This window comes from Lepus europaeus, chromosome 3, assembly GCF_033115175.1.
Source record: "Lepus europaeus isolate LE1 chromosome 3, mLepTim1.pri, whole genome shotgun sequence".
In the NCBI taxonomy this organism is placed as follows: Eukaryota; Metazoa; Chordata; class Mammalia; order Lagomorpha; family Leporidae; genus Lepus; species Lepus europaeus.
This window is the reverse complement of record NC_084829.1, coordinates 136,347,156-136,364,181: the sequence shown is the minus strand read 5'-3', so window position 1 is coordinate 136,364,181 and position 17,026 is coordinate 136,347,156. Positions and strand designations below refer to the sequence as shown.

The 17,026-nt window shown below is 42.3% G+C and overlaps 1 protein-coding gene across 1 annotated transcript in view; it reads right to left on the bottom strand.

The window, feature by feature from the left end:
- The window catches only part of PDE7B (phosphodiesterase 7B), a 361,854-nt gene that overhangs the window by 242,232 nt on the left and 102,596 nt on the right, over nt 1–17,026 (bottom strand). The window lies entirely within an intron of this gene.

The following is a 17,026-nucleotide window of genomic DNA, read 5'->3' as shown; positions in this document are numbered from 1 at the left end:
ATTTAGAGGTCTGACAATAACAAATGTAGAGAAATGGATATTCTCAAACACTAGAGTTGGACTATAAAAGGACTGAAATGCTTTGGAGAAAAACTGATAAAATTAGTGTAGTTGAGGGGCCAGCACTGTGGCATAGTGGGTAAAGCCACCACCTGCAGTGTGGGCATCCCGTATGGGTAATGGTTCAAGTCCTGGCTGCTCCACTTCTGATCCAGCTCTCTGCTATGGCCTGGGAAAGCAGTACAAGATGGTCCAAGTGCTTGGGCCCCTGCAGCAGCCTGGGAGACCTAGAAGAAGTTCCTGGCTCCTGGCTTTGGATTGGTGCAGCTCCAGCCATTGTGGTCATCTGGAGAGTGAACTAGGGGATGGAAGACCTCTCTCTCCCTGCCTCTGCCTCTACCTCTCTGTAACTCTACCTTTCAAATAAATAAATAAATCTTAAAAATAATCTAATGTAGTTGAAACATTCATTCCCGTGACAGAATAGGTGATTTCTTAGACTTGCAGCTAGAGAAATTATCACATGCAACTTTGCTAATATAAAGCAGTTTAATAATACATGATTCATAATTGGAATATCACACAGTTAAAATGAATTAGAATTCTAGGTACTGTAAAAACATAAAGTATGCATATATAAGATATGGGTATATCCAAATTGCAGCATATTTAAGTTGCATAAAATAGTTTTAAAATCATGTAAAATATATTAAGTCACCTATGTAATATTAAGTCAAAAAGTCTCCATTTTTATAAAGTTGAAAATATCTAAAAATAATACATATTGTTTATAGCTATATTAATTTGTAGAAAAAAACATAAAACATGCAATGAATACCAAGGCGTCAAACAAAGGGAAATGAAATGTTGGAGTAGGACACACAAAAGTTATTAATTTTTTATAATGACTGATCTCCTAAATTAGTGTCTAGATTTTTTTCTAGGTTTGAAATATTTCATAAGAAAAACCTTTTCCCCTTTATGCAATATTCTGAATGTAAAAATGGCCCACAGCACCATGCATCTCTGCGCGCACTCACTTCCCTGGGCTCTTGGAAGGTCCTGGAAGCAGACTGGCCTGTTTTCCCTGCTTATTTCCTACGACCTCAGGCAGACTGAGGACAGGCTAGGTTCCCTCATCTCCCCCATTCCGGCACTATGCACAGCTTGGCTAATTTCACCTCCATCAGGATTTATTGTGCCTACACTTTATAAGACAAGGTAATTTAAAAGGAAAAGAAGTTCCTGGACGTGATGGGTTCTTCCTAATGACAAAATCATCTGGTACGAAGAAGGGATGGATTGAGAGGGGGGAAGGATGACGCTATTACCTGAAGGCCAACTCACTGCTGTGGATGACCTATGTGCATGCCAGGAGATGGGCAATGGACTTGGGGATTCGGAGAGAAGAAAGCTGCTTCAGTGGATCAGGGAGGTGGACTGTGGAGTAGGGTGGCTGGGTTCAGCTGAAGATCACAAGAGGGCATTGGATTCCAGATGAAGAGTCTGTGTCTTGAGCATTCCCAGCTACTCTGAAGACCTCATGTGGTGTTAATCGGGCCATTCAATCTCTGCATGCCTCATTTCTTCCCAAGTAATGTGAGGATGCCAACATGTGCCAAGTCGGGTCATCGAGGGCAAATGTGGGAATTAATGACCCATCGAGTCTGATCCTGCCGTGCGTTCCTGTTTTGTTTGTGTTTTGGCAGAGCTTAGACCCTTTCAGTTTGCTAGCACCTACTTCCTGTATCACCTGCTTTTTCAAGTGGTATTTTTATGACCTGAAAGAGTTAATAATTATTTTCAGATGAAAGAGGTTCCTAAAATATTTTCAACTTCTTGGCTGAATAAAGCACTCGGAAGCTCTTGCAGGCCAACGGTCCATATTCCTGGTCCTACAAGGCGATGACTCCCGAGAGCTATGATGGAAGAGTTTCCTTCTTTCATGGCAGGGCCTTCCCGGGGGTGAAGCCTACCTCCCTGGGGCTGCTACAGCCTTCTACGTGCCACTCCAAACAGCAGTGTGGGCTGTGGGGGTCTTGCTCTCCTCTCTGGCCAACAACAACTCTAGGAGGAGTTTCTGAAACTCCTGTGAAGCATACATTCCTTGAGTCATGGCCTGCCTGGGTTCACTGATCAGACAAACTCATTACCAAGCAGCAAGGGTGCGTGCAGAGGCCGTTCCAGCGAGGACAAGGCAGTCCTCTTCCTTGTCTTTATCTCCCTGGAGGTCTGGAAATGGTTAAGGTACCTTTCACTAGCTCTTTAATTGCCCTGTCTTGTAAAATTACCTGATGCTGGTAGCAGATTTTAAAGCAATGCCCAGAAGGGAATCTGATCGTTCTCAGGACTTGAAAAGAACCAGATTCTTTCCAGTGCTTTTCTCTCATTGATGCCAGTGTTTACCAGGCCTGCACTGCCAGGCTCCTGCTTGCTGCGCAACCCAGGGAGATGACCCAGTTTAGGAGGTTAATTGGGCCAAACCACAGGGTCCAAGTCTCGGAAAACTGCAAGCTCCGCTGTGGGTGAAGGTTGTGAGGCCCGCTGTGTTCCCGGGTGCTCCAGTGGCCGTCCAGGCTTTGGCTGTGCTTGCTGGGATTTCCTACCCAGCACCGTCTTTTGGGCGACCCTACCATGGCACTGGGTTCTAATCACTAGGATTCTGCCTAATTCTCTCAAGTGCCTACCTTTGTTTGGTCTTCTGTGCTTGAAATAGGGAGACCACATCCCCTTGGAGTGCCCATCTCTCCTAGCCAACCCTGCCTCCCAACAGTAGGGCAAAGCTAATGAAATGCCTGTTCAAGGGCCTGGATCCCTGCCAACAGCAGAGAGCTGCTCCTGGCACCTGCTTGCTGTCTGCAGCACACAGGGTTTGCTGTACATGAATTCACGTGTGTCATAGTAAACTTATTGCCCTTGCACACTATAAATGACCAAGCTGCATTTATTGCTAGTGTTCCTAACATACTTTGTCATTGCAGCCTTGATGCCCTTAACTAATACGAAGCTCTTAATAAATCTTTGTGGACTAAATGGGCTAAATATTTGGGTACTTTTAGCATTTATTGAGCCCGCATGGCTAAGCATCGTTTTAAGTGCTGTACATCTGCCAATGTATATTCTCGTTATATTTTTTCAACTGAGTAGAAAATTGAGGCAAAGATAGCACCTCTCACTGTAGAATGCTCTCCTCCAGTGAATGAGAGAGCAAATGCTGGCAGCCTACCTGATGCTTAACCAAGAGTCACAGATTCCTGAATATTGGTACGTGGGGTCTCCTCATTGCCTTGGCCAAGTGGACTGTTTCTACTAGCAACCCCTTCTCTCACTTATTAGCCACTGGCTATTTGCAAGGAGGTTGCCACCTATTGAAGGGTAAGCTTTAGATTAGACTGACCCCAGTTCAAATCGTTCTGCCTTTATCTATGGGCAATTTATTGAGTTTTGCCAAAAATGCTTTCTTATCTGTAAAGCAGAGTAATATTATCTATAACAAATTATCATTGCAAATTTAGTTTTTAACTAATTATAAATAAAAATATACTGACAATTATTATATATATAATTATAATATATATATAAATGAACAAATTTAGCAGCCATTAAAATTCTATTTTAGTTCCATACTATTTAGGATTAAGAGTAAAATACTTCTAATTTTAAAATATCAGAATATTTCACAAATTGTTCGCTAATTTCCATTTCTTAAAAATATAAAAATAACTTTAATTCAGAAAGAAAAAGATGAGTACTATAAAAGTATTGCACCTGTTATTCTGTATAGTCAAGATGTAAGATCAACTCAAGTGTCTGTCAACAGTTGAATGGATTAAGAAAATGTGGTGTATATATACACACTAGGATATTATCTAAATATAAAAAGAAGAAATTCTGTCTTTTGCAGCCATATGGATGGAACTGGAGGTCATTATGTTAAGTGAAATAAGGCAGACACCAAAATATAAATACCACATGTTCTCTCTCATATGCAGAAGTTTTAAAAAGCCAATTTGAACTTAGAATAGCGATTGCTAGAGGTTGGGAAGTGTGAGCAGAGGGAGAAAAAGGGAATTGGATAACAGGAACTAAAACACAGAAGCAGTAAAGTTCCAATGTTGCTTTGCACAGTCAGTGACTACAGTTCACAAAAAAATATATTATATGCTCTGTGAAGAACTGGAAAACAGGAGCTGGTAGGCTCCAAAGAAAAGATAGGGCAATGGAAATGCTAATTGCCTGATTTTAACAGTTTATGCTGCCTTCATGTGTTGAAATATTGCATTGTACCTCAAAATCAGCCCTCAAGGCATTCGGATCTGGCGGAAGAACCCATAAGAGTATAGCAGGCATGGAAAGCCAAGATATCACGGAAAAAAAAAAAGACCTAAATGAAAGATCTCTGTGAGTGAGATCCCAGTGGAAAGAACGGGGCCATCAAAAAAGGAGGTACCCTTCTCCGAAGGGAGGAGGGAACCTCCACTTTGACTATGACCCTATCGGAATAAGATCAAAGTCAGCGAACCCTAAAGGCTTCCATAGCCCTGGCAACTCATGACTAGAGCCTAGGGAGATTACTGACGCCATGAACAGGAGTGTCAAATTGTTAAGTCAGCAACAGGAGTCACTGTGTACTTACATCCCATGTGGGATCTGTCCTTAATGTGTTGTCTAATGTGCAGTGATGCTATAACTAGTACTGAAACAGTATTTTTACACTTTGTGTTTCTGTGTGGGTACAAACTGATGAGGTCTTTACTAATTATATACTGAATCGATCTTCTGTATATAAAGATAATTGGAAATGAAAAAAAAAAAAAAAACAACCGGGTGTTAAAATGGAAATGGCATAGAAAATTAATTAATTTGAAAAAAAAATTATGTAGGATCTCTGTCTTTAATGTGCTGTACATTGCTATTTAATGCTATAATTAGTAATCCAATGGTAGTTTATTCACTTTACGCTGCTATGTGGGCAAAATGTTGAAATCTTTACCTAATATATACTAAACTGATCTTCTGTATATAAAGAGAATTGAAAATGAATCTTTACATGATTGGAAGGGGAGAGGGAGCGGGAAAGGGGAAAAAAAAAAAAGAAATATTGCATTGTACCCCCATACAATGTACAAGTATTGTATGCTAATAGAAATTTTTAGAAAAAATTTTAAGTTAATGAAATATTGCATCTATAGGTTTTATTCATTTATTTTAAATGTAGAGTGAAAGAGAGTGAAAGAGAGAGAGAGAGAGAGAGAGAGAGAGAGAAAGAATTAAAGATATGTTCCTTATGCTGGTTCACTTTCCACATGCTTGCAATAGCTAGGTCTAGAGTCAGGAACTCGGAACTCAATCAACATTTCCTACACATGTGGCAGGGGTGCAAGTACTTGAACCATCACCTGCTGACCCCAGGGTGCACATTAGCAAGAAGCTGGATCAGAAGAGGAGTGGGGACTGGATCCGAAGCACTCCAATATGGGATATGGTTATCCTAAGCAGTGTCTTAACTACTGTACCTCAATACATGTCCCAACAGTTTTTTTAAAAATTCAACTATATTTCCATGAACTAAATCATATGGTCTAGCAATGTGTGAAATAGAATCCATTTATTTTAAGTGAATTATATTTTTTCATAGATGTAGTTGTGAAAATTTGATATTTGGAGTAATTAAAAAAACACATTACTCAAACTCCCTTCTTAAATTTTATCATATAATATTCAAATATTGGTTATTATACTATATTGTACTCAAAGAAGTTATTTAAAATAAGTGTTCACATTTTGCTCTTATTGTCCAAGTGACAGAACTTCCAACTTTCTTAAATCACTTAATATTTTTCTTATACCCTCTCACTTTTCTGAGTTCTTGCTATCACTCACAAGTATTAATCTTTCAGCAAGACTACAGCAGGTAGTCATTTTAGATAAGATGTCTTGATATCTTCAGAAAGGAGGAAACATTGGAAAGTAAACAAAACCAGACAGAAATCATCATTGTTTGCAAGTTCATCCCAGTGTCAGCTGACACAGTAAGAATTTTTTGCAAACAGGTAATATTAAATGTTATCATCAAATAATTAATAGGTTAGGCTTCTTCATTTCCCTCCTCTGTTTTTTGCTTTTCATTTTTTTAAGCAAAAATTAATTCAATAAGGGAATCAAGTGCCCATATAATTATTTGAGAATTGAGACATCAGTTGGGTCTCTACATGTGACTTTCAGAAAAACACTGCAACACTGACTCACCTGGATGTGAGCTCACCAGGGCCACAGTTGGAAACGTAGAGAACCCGGAGGCACTATTGAATTGTTGACATGAAAAACACACAGCGTGGCAGTTACCAGGGATTAGAAAGCCATCGATGCGAGTGCCTTTTAATTCAGTGATGCTGCTGACTAAACATTGGCTGCTACTGCAGAAATGCAGGAAAATCCAAACATCTCCATGATTGTGCTTGATAGTTCATGGAAACAAAAGAACCCTTACATTTCATTAGACTTCTTTTATAAAACAAACAAGCAAATTAAAAATCCAAACAAACAAAAAAGAAACCATAAAACTGAGTTTCCAAAGCTTAAGAAGTACTATGGTCAGACTACCAAGAATTCCCTGCAGTTTGAGGGGAAGTGAATCACATCCCATCTGTCCCAGGGACAACCGAGACACTCTGGAGTAGGCAATGTTCCAGCACAGGCTGCCTTCACCCTCACCATCACCTGTTCTCCAAGTACTTTGCTGCTGCAAATTTGCCGTATAATACATGAATTTCTCAAGTGAGGTTTTGAGTAAACAAGGCAAACGCCTGTATAATGATGTATTAATTGGGATTGCATCAGCTTTATTTGCTCACCACTGAGTCCCTAAATGTCTGGGACAATGACTAATGCATAATGGGCACTCCCAATGTTAATTAAATGAACGAATGACTAATTCCTTACTGAAGTTCTATGGGATAGACTGAAATCCGGAGTAGGAACAGAAGATGCCACCATAGATGCAGACACATAATATGTAGCTGCAGTGGGATGGTAAAGGGTGAAATCTGACATTGAGAAGACATTGACAAATATCTGGGTCACTTCCCATCTCTTAGTTCCCCCCAACAGAGAACTGAATAGTGCTAATCAAAGCCAGACATCCAGAAGATAGGGCTGGAGAGAAAATGGCTTAGGTCCACAGCTTCTGTTATGAGTGGGCGCTGAGCCTAGTGGTTTAGACAGCGGTATCTCACATCAGAGGGCTGGGGTTCAATTCCCAGAACTGGCTCCTGATTCTAACTTCCTGCCAGTGTAGATCCTGGGAGGCAGCAGTGATGGTGCAAATAATTGGGTTCCTGCTATCCACATGGGAGACTGAGACTGTATTCCTGAATCCTGGCTTTGGCTCCAGCTTAGCCAGGGCCAGTCAGTTGGGGAGTGAACCAATAGATGACAGCTGTTTATCTATCTGTCCATCTCTCTGCCTCTTAAAAAAATGTTTTTGTTAAGAGACTGAATTCCACAGAGCCTGGAAGTTTCAAACCCCATTAATGTCTATCAAATGAGTAAGCAAACACAGAGGTATAGAGTGCCCAGTCTATACAGACTCTATACCATGAATGTGGCCACAAAATTGAGTGAGAGTCCAGCGAGGTCTAGTCCTCAAGAAGCTTATAGCATAGTCTGACTTCAGACTAGGCTATAGGCACTTCAATAATGGGTACCCAACCCTCCCTGGGATTATTAGAGCAACCTTCCAAACACAGATGACCACAAGCCTGCGTCCAGAGCATAGGAAAGTGTTTCCTGGCAAAGGAGAGGCCCTCGGGGTGCAGGTAGCTGCCTGTGTCCGATCCAGAATCCCTGTTAGGATGCTACAAGGAGCCAGCAAAGACAGAAGGAGAGCTGTGAGAGCCCAAAGTAGAGGGCTTACTCAAAGTGGTTGTCACAGGTGAGACTGGAGGAAAGTAGGGGCCAGTAGGGATTTAAGAAATCTATATGTGGGTTGGACTAGAAAGTTCAGGCTCACTTTTTTTAAATTTGACAGCTGGAGTTAGACAGTGAGGGAGAGGGACAGAGAGAAAGGTTTTCCTTCCATTGGTTCACCCCCCAAATGGCCACTACGCCGATCCAAAGTCAGGAGCCATGTGCTTCCTCCTGGTCTCCCATGCGGGTGCAGGGCCCAAGCACTTGGGCCATCCTCCACTGCCCTCCCGGGCCACAAGCAGAGAGCTGGACTGGAAGAGGAGCAACCGGGACTAGAACCCAGTGTCCGAATGGGATGCCTGCGCTGCAGGCAGAGGATTAACCGAGTGAGCCACGACGCTGGCCAGGCTCACTTTTGAGGAGCTAGGGTGTTTAATGAATTCTTTCAGTGTTATAACAAATAATGACAATGTGATGGCATCAGTTGTCTGTCATCAGCAGCACTGGCTGCAGTAGGTATGTGCCTGTCTACCTTGAAGACAGCACCAAGACAGCAGTGCTCTTTATTCCTTTCTCTTGAGTTATTTCATGGAATGACTGCGAGAGCAAAAGAATTTCCCCAGCCACCCAGCGGGGAGCTCTTGTGAGGCAGACTTCCACCCCTGCTGAAGCCATTAGCACCTACTGTTGAACACATCCAGTGTCCCCAGCTCCCGAAAGGACCAGGCCTTTCCACAATCTCCTACTTTACAGTGGCCCAAGTCCACATTATTTTATGCAGTCCTGCCCACCGCGTGGGTGGCACAGTCAGGCCTAACCTCTAAACACTGTGGCAGCCCTCAGCACTCTGCTGCCAGAGGACAGCCGATTTGGAACTGTGGGCTGATTTCAGCTCGAGCTCATGTTTTCCTTCCTAAGCTTTTCCAGTGAAAGAGCAGATTTCCATCCCATTGCAGGCCGTTAAAACGTCAGACTAATAAGTTTTCAACAATCTGTCAGTACAGAGCTCCAGCAACAACCTGGCGTTGCCTCCCTCCTCGTCCAACCCACACTCAGCCAGTCAAAATAAGAGGCACACCAGCAAAAGGAAAAAAAAATGATAATCACCTTGAGCCGAGCAGGAGCTCTTAACAAACCCATTGTTGCCAACAGTCAACAGCCACTCTGTGGGCTCCATAACCTGGGGTGACCCTTCAGGAAGGGCCATCCTTCATAAACCTCTAATTAGCTATGGTTAGGAGTGACTTGAAAGATATTACTGCTATTGCTGTTGGAAAATGAGACTACCGGCTTTTAACAGCTTTGTTTTCTTCTCTAGTCAAAGAACAAAATGTTAGCTCAATGGCGTATGCTTTGTATTAGAGAGGTGCCAGCAGCCGCGATCGACAGAGAGTCTCTCAGCACTTTATTACATAGCCCTATTTTTAAATGTTTAAAAACTACTCATTATGAACCCAAACTTGGAAAACTTGGTTTCGGCCCAAGGGTAATTTCTTTTTCTTTTTAAAATTATTAAGCAAACGTCCAGAGTGCAAAACTGTTTCCTGTCATTTTGACCCTGGACGGTAGAGGGCAGTAGAAAGGCTGTATAGCTAACATCTGCTTGAAAACCACTCTCCCCCCCAAGCCTCCTCCCGGCTCCCTCTGAAAACCTGGGGACAGAAGGCAGGCAAGTTTAAAGTAGCTGTGTCTTATGTGGCATTCTGGTTCATACAGCCTCTCCACATATACCATGTTTAGCCTTGTCTTCCACGGCACAGATCGAAATGCACATTGAAAACAGATTATTTATTGTGCAAAACCATGACTTAGCCCTTGAGTAATCTTAATATTAAATTTTAGCAAGCTCTGTACCTGTGAAGACTGATGGCATGGAGTGCCACTAGGTCTCTCTCCACTGCACTCAGTTACAGGGACTAAGTAGGCGTGTAGGCTCAAGCCACTTTGCAAATCATTCTGGTGAGAGCTCTGAGCATTCCTCCATATCAGGCACAAATACTTAAGACTAAATCTTGATAAACAGTGCAAAAATTATGTCAGCATTTTACAATACATTTTCATCTTTTATTTATCGCCTTCATGTCCCAAGGGTTGATAGCTAGCTACAGCAAACTTTTGGAGAGAAAGATAGATGCCTATGTGAAAGCAAACAACCAAAGCTATAAACATTTAAATATAATGAGTTCTCAAGCTGAAGTCTATGGACACTTTCTGTTAGAGAAAAGAGGAAGTGGTGCAGAGAGAGTGCAGATGGGTACAACAATGGGAAGAATTTAGCCATCTGAGTTCAACTCCCAAACCTAGCCCTTATTAGTTGCCCTTATCTATTTGGACCTCACTGTGGAGCAGAGGGAGTAGTACTGCTAGTTCTTTATAGAAATGCAGTGATATATATGAAAGTGTCTTTTATATTCTAAAACCCATTACGAGGCCTGGTGGGTATGTGCTATGGTGAAAGAAAGAGGTGGAAGTAGGGTAGGGCCATTTGGGATACTATTACAACTAACAAAACACAGTTCACCATGGATGTCATGGGTTTTTAGGAGGGAAAACATTTGGCTCCTCCCCTAAAGAACACTGGTCCTTCAGAGGGTAATCGGCAAAGTTCAAGGTCTAGAGGACAGAGACTGGCAAGGCAGGATGGAGGTGGCCACCCTTCCTGATGCAGCCCCATCCTTGGCATCGAGGAAGAGGTAGTCAGACACACTGGCTACATTTTGATGGATGTGGAAAAGTTTTGGAATAATGTATTCTGATTGGATAGACAAGAGAGGAGCTCATGTTAAGTTCTCAGAGAGGAGGGGAGACGTGAAATAAGCTGGGATGGTGTTTGTTGTAGGGACAATAAACTACAGATGTGGAAATCACAGGTGATGAGGAAATGAAGAAGACTGCAGGGCAGGGGATTCCGATTTCATGAACCGAGCAGTAGGAGGCCACGAGGCTGGGGAAGTTGGCAGGGACTTGCTCACAAAGGGCCCTGCAGGACTCCTGTTAGCAACTGGACACAAGCCTGATTCTGTAGGCTATGGCTTTGATGGCTCTGAACCAAGTCCTTGCAGGTCACAGGCCACCTGCTCAAGGCAGGAGAGAGAAGCCAAAGTGTTTAGAAAGGTTTTGAAATGGTAGGGCCGGGGCCAGCGCCGTGGTACAGTAGGTTAATCCTCTGTCTGTGGCGCTGGCATCCCATGTGGGGGCTAGTTCGAGTCCTGGCTGCCCCTCTTCCAGTCCAGCTCTCTGCTGTGGCCCGGGAAGGCAGTGGAGGATGGCCCAAGTGCTTGGGCCCCTGCACCCTCATGGGAGACCCGGAAGAAGCACCTGGCTCCTGGCTTCGGATCGGCTCAGCTCTGGCCGTTGCGGCCATTTGGGGAGTGAACCAACGGAAGGAAGACCTTTCTGTCTCTCCCTCTCACTGTCTGTAACTCTGCCACTCAAATAAATAAATAAAATCTTTTAAAAAAATGGTAGGGCCGTACAGCAGCCATGTTAGTTGACCAGTGTTGCTCCTCACCATGTGTGACAAGACTCTTAGATGGGAAAAGGGTTCTGTTAAGTGGGCCACCACCTTGTGATATCCCTAATACTCAGAGTTGTGGCAATTAGCAAAGCTGGGGAGCACCACAAGGGTCCTTCCCCTGCTTCTGATTCTCCACCCAGTATTACCTTACCACGTGGTGTTCCTAATCAGATTTCTTAGATTTAGTATAACCTAAATGATCTTTATAAAGAATAGATTATAGAAATTAGAATGTAATGTCCAGTCACCAAGTTTATCATGAATACATGAGTTGTGGAGACCAATGTCTTTGACACCATGCCTAGGTGCAGCAGTCCCTCAGCCCGTGCTGCAGTTTTCCCTGGGAGACTGACCCAGCAAGCGTGACTACTGCTTTTTTGCCTGACTTGTGTGTTGCCCACAAAGGACTCACAATTGCTGAACTCCAACTATCTGGCTGATGTGTCCAACCTTGGTTTTCCTGATTTATACTGCAATTTTCAAGCTACTTCATAAGACCTTACCAGCAACAAAAGCTTAATAAATAGTACCAGCAATATCTCCAAATCTCTGTATAGATGTCTCAGTTCAGAGATTCGTGGGAGCTCATGCAGGCTGTAACTGAGTGAATATTTACTCAGGACAAAGGCGTGCTTATAATGTGCTCCTTGCAGTTCAGCGCAGTAATGCTCCTGTACATAAACCAACAATTAAATGTAATCCTATACACTTATAGTTTTAAAAGAAATTCAAACCAGTGCTTGGAATTAAAAACCCCAGTGCTGGAGAAAATGACTTCCAGAACATCAGTCCCAACATGCAAACACAGGGCCTCTGAGCCACGAAGGAACAAACACTTTTCCACAGGGATAAGGTCTTGTTGTATAACTACTTGTGAGGTCAAAGATCCAGATGTTCCCATAGACAATCAAAAAACGATTACCGGTCAAATTGTATTGACCATTTCCACATGGACAGCTCTGAGACATGGATTTGGTCTCAAAAAGATTTCTGTAAAACCTACTGGCAATCAATGGCAACCCCAGGCTAGAGCTGGAAAAATCCAGTATCTTGGAGAAAAGACTGACAGGTTTTATAAACTTCAAGTAACAATGAAAGGATATATTTTTCTAATAGTCATATTCTGTTTTGGCATTGGGTAACAAACTCCACAACCGAGTTTGACAGGAACAGTGTTTGAAAGGTAGCTCTTCTTGGTTCTCCCTCACTTCATACAGGTAGGGATCTCCTGTCTGACTCACTGCTGTTCCCCGGCACCTAGATCAACATCTGCCACAGCACAGGTTCTCAATAACTCTTGCTTGCAAGAAAGAATGAAGAAATGATTTGGGACAAAAACATACGCAAGTTACTCATTATTGCATGGCAGCCACGCTAAAAATCCATGAGATGGTGAAACACTTAGAAGACTAAGTGAATAAGATTATACTTAGAGAAGCTCAAATGATAAGCTTTGATGACATTCCATTAAGAAATTAGGATGCTTTATGTTCTCCAAGTATTATATTTTTTGAAAGACAGTTTTCCCTAGAAAGCAAGAAACATTTTTTTCAACCAACAGCTCTTTTAATCAACAAATATTACCAAAATTAAACAAAAATAGATTGACAATTTTTTTTTTTTTTGACAGGCAGAGTGGATAGTGAGAGAGAGACAGAGAGAAAGGTCTTCCCTTGCCATTGGTTCACCCTCCAATGGCCGCCGCGGCCAGCACACTGTGGCTGGCGCACCACGCTGATCCAATGGCAGGAGCCAGGTGCTTCTTCTGGTCTCCCATGGGGTGCAGGGCCCAAGCACTTGGGCCATCCTCCACTGCACTCCCTGGCCACAGCAGAGAGCTGGCCTGGAAGAGGGGCAACCGGGACAGAATCCGGTGCCCCGACGGACTAGAACCCGGTGTGCCGGTGCCGCAAGGTGGAGGATTAGCCTAGTGAGCCACAGCACCGGCCCAAAATTTGTTTTTAATCTTTTTGGTCGGCATATTCTATTTCATTAGTACAGGCTTAAAGGTTAAACCAAAAAAAAAAAAAAAGTGTTTCAGGTGTGTGAGGAGGAATTGTCCAAAGGTCACTTGGGGTTACTTGTAGTAGAAAGTGCTGTGTTCTGTTGCTGGCCTGTAGTTCTCATTCTGATCACTTCATTGCTTTGCGACACTCTGCAGCCCTCTTTACAAGTAGGGACGCTCACTGTCTTGAGGTTTCATTTTTATTCGTACTCATGCTCTGCCACAAGCATCTAGCAAAGGAGTCAAAATGCAAACATCAAAGAGAAGTGAGTACCAGTGGCGATAGGAAAGAAGCAGTTCAGGAAAGAAGTAGCTCTTTATTTTTCCTGTACTGTATACTCAGTCTCAAATCATTGAACTGTCTGCAAAGAGTGTCTAAGGATAGAATTGTTTGTAAAATTTACAGAGCTAAGAGAGATGATTCTTTAAGAACATGAATATAAATGAATGTGCACAAAATCTAGGATTGGGTCTTAGCAGACCTCAGTGAGATTGAGAAATCCTAGATGTCATACTTCATTAGCTTCCAGTAAATCGGCTGAGCAACTGACATTTTAATATGACATCTATTTATCATTAAACTGATTCTTTGTAAACTAGCAGATATTTGCCTATGTAGTACTGAATCTTTTAACCTAATGACTTGAAACTTTTTGGGGCTGGCACTGTGGTGCAGTGGGTTAAAGCCTGAAGCGCTGGCATCCCATATGAGCGCCAATTCTAGTCCTGGCTGCTCCTCTTCTGATCCAGCTCTCTGCTATGGCCTGGGATGGCAGGGCCCCTGCACCCACGTGGAAGACCCAGAAAAAGCTGCTGGCTCCTGGCTTTGGTCTGGTGCAGCTCCGGCCGTTGCGGCCATCTGAGGAGTGAACCAGCGGATGGAAGACCTCTCTGTCTCTATCTCTCTCTGTAACTCTTTCAAATAAATAAAAAATAAATCTTTAAAAAAAATTTCCCATGCATTCACAGCAAAACAAGAAAGAAATCAAACAGAATATCAGCAAATTATTCTCATGTGTAATTAAGCTATGCATATAGATCCATTTTACGAATTGACTAGCCCTAAATTGTGAAAGGTTGGACTATTTAAAAGCAGGGACTGGTCTTAGCTTTGAATCATGGTGTCCACAAAATGTTTGACATTAAAGCAGGTAATGAGTAAATGTACTTTTATGCACGGCCAAAGGAAGAAAATATCACATATCAAGGAATGTGATCATCAGTTAAACAACAAATTGTATTCTGTTCAGACATGTCAACATAAGCATTTCTGGAGATCACTGCTAGATATGGAATGTACACACACACACATGTACACACGTGCACACAATGTATATCACATAACTATGCTTTCCAATGCACTGTACATTAGTGGTTAAAGGCCCAGACTTTTGTCCGGGGTTTAATGACAGTGACTATAAATCCCATTCCCACCATCTCTTAGTTATTTGGCCTTAGATATTGGCTTATTTTTCTTTTAAGGCTCTGTTTCCTCACCTAAAACAAAACAAAACAAAACAAAACAAACAAACAAACAAGGCAATATTGAGTTGTTAGGAGATTACATGAGTTAACACACCTAACATAGCATGTAGTTCTGAACACAATACCTAGCACAGAGGAAGAGTGTAACGTACACCATCTCGGGTTGCTAACCACATACACTCTAGCCTTCATCAGGTCAAATAAATGGAGAGAGAAAAGCCTTACTTTTCTTTCTGGATGTGGTGCTATTTTGCTCATTAAAGTGTCCCTTTATCGTTCTCTTTGTCCTGTAAGTTCTGGTGTCCGAATCTTTGAGGAAGTGTAAAGTTGATACAAGAGCTTGGGCTTTGCAGTCCAGCAGCTCCTGAAGAGCACTGACCAGCCATGCGACCTTAGGGAACCTGAACTTGCTTCCTTACCTCTAACATGTGGTGAAACTTGTCTGCCTTGGAGGGTTGTCTTGAGGATTAGGTATCAACAGAGATGTTTCTGGATCAGCATTGGCATTACGTCTATACACATATTCGCCTATTTCTGTTTTTTTTTTTTTTTTAAAGCATCAATGTCTACTTGTCCTTCTCCATATGATAAAACTGTCCCTGTAATCCTAGGCCTCCCTCACTGAAAGAGTGACCCTTTAGGAAGGTTTCCTGTTTGTTTTTTGCCCCAGTTAACTTATTCCTTTACTGAATTTCCTATAATTCCTTTTAACTATGTTGTACTTCACATTTTTTTTAAAAAAAGATTTTATTTATTTATTTGAGAGGTAGGGATACAGACAGTGAAAGGGAGAGACAGAGAAAAAGATCTTCCTTCCGTTGGTTCATTCCCCAGATGGCTGCAACGGCCGGAGTTGTGCCGATCTGAAGCCAGGAGCCAGGTGCTTCTTCCTGGTCTCTCACATGGGTGCAGAGACCCAAGGACTTGACCCATCTTCTACTGCTTTCCCAGGCCCTAGCAGAGAGCTGTATTGGAAGAGGAGCAGCCAGGGCTAGAACCAGTGCCCATATGGGATGCTGGCGCTGCAGGTAAAGGATTAACCTACTGCACCACGGCGCCGACCCCTACATCACATTTTTTTAACTTTGCTATTAGACATGAGACCTTTAAAGCTTGAATTCAATTCAATTTATTTCTATATTTCACTTTGTCTATATTCCATTCTACAGTGATATGTATACCACTGTGTGTGTTTGTGTGTGATTTGTAGGTATATTGTAACAAAAAATATTTAACAAGCAACCATCTCAAAAACCTGCCTTATTCTCAAATATTTTGAAATTGATGTAGGTTTCTATTCATGATGGACATTTCTGCCTCACCTCTCTCTCTCTAGTACACAGATTACTAACCTTCATACACACACCTACACACATAGTATATCTTTTGTAAAGTATAATCTTAGCCAGCATTGTGGCATAGTGAGTAAGGCTCCTGCCTGCGACGTTGGCATCCTCTAAGGGTGCTGGTTTGTGTCCAGGCTGCTTCACTTCTGATCAGGCTCCCTGCTAATGGCCTGGGAAAAGGAGCAGAGATAGCCCAAGCACTTGTGCTCCTGAAGCCACTTGGGAAACCTGGATTAAACTCCTGCTCCCGACTCCTGGCTTTGGCCTGGTCCAGCCATGGGGATTACCTGGGAAGTGAACTAGCAGATGGAAGATCTGTCTGTCTCCCTCTCTATGTGTAATTCTGACTTTCCAGAAACAACAACAACAACAACAAAAACAGCCTAAAGTCTCAAAATTTGTCAAAAACAATGTTTAGTATACACTGATCATTGATCATTGGGGAATTATGTTCTTTATGTTGAAAAATCTCCACTCATTTTTAGATATTAATAGAGGAGAAATTTCCTTGCAACACTTCTCATAATATGCATTCTTGTTATTATTCCAGGTAGAAACTTTCAATTATTGTTACTCATTTATTATAAAGGAAAATATTAAACTTTTGGGATCAGAAAGTAATATGCAGCTGTTTTCTGCTGTGCCCAGGCCTTCATCTTTATCAACGCTGGTTTTTTACAGAGCCCATTGTTGGGGAAGAGCAATTCTTGTTTTTGCTTTTCTCCAAAACAAATAAGCTCAATACTGGATCACAATCTCAATGTC